The sequence below is a fragment of the Mizuhopecten yessoensis genome, unplaced genomic scaffold (genome assembly GCF_002113885.1).
Source record: "Mizuhopecten yessoensis strain PY_sf001 unplaced genomic scaffold, ASM211388v2 scaffold685817, whole genome shotgun sequence".
In the NCBI taxonomy this organism is placed as follows: domain Eukaryota; kingdom Metazoa; phylum Mollusca; class Bivalvia; order Pectinida; family Pectinidae; genus Mizuhopecten; species Mizuhopecten yessoensis.
In genome coordinates, this window is record NW_018464832.1 from 1 (window position 1) to 531 (window position 531).

General features: G+C 37.7%; 1 non-coding gene across 1 annotated transcript; it reads right to left on the reverse strand.

The window, feature by feature from the left end:
• Nucleotides 1–321: 321 nt before the first annotated feature.
• On the reverse strand, nt 322–392 carry Trnag-gcc. The gene has a single exon. It is a non-coding gene; the product is annotated as a tRNA-Gly (tRNA).
• Nucleotides 393–531: the final 139 nt, after the last annotated feature.

Genomic DNA, 531 nt, shown 5'->3' on the forward strand with positions numbered 1-531 from the left:
AAGTGACTAAACTAACAACTGTAAATCCACCAGTTGTTTATTTCAAATGAGTTGACGAGCAATGGCTATAAACCGATGTTTTGAGTGATTGAAATAAAAATCTTGTACAAAGTATCACTGTAGTCTGTCGAATTGAGAAACCAGGTTTCGACTGATATGACGCTTGTAGGGTTTTCACACCAACAAACGGAGAACAGGTTTCTCATCAATGTGAGTTGTGCCAAGTTTTGCCATGCGCAGGGGATAAACAATGCAATATCGTAAACAAACAAGTTTTGAATTTCATAGTGGTGGCAAACAAATTATAAAAGATAAAATATGTGCATCGGCCGGGAATTAAACCCGGGCCTCCCGCGTGGCAGGCGAGAATTCTACCACTGAACCACCGATGCTTGTATACCAGACCATTTATACTGATCGCCCATCCACATTATACCGTTATATTTTCTAAAATCTTTCTATTTTCAAGGATTATAAAAGTATAACAAGCATATCAACCACTGCTATATCAAACTAGTTACAATTAGGAAA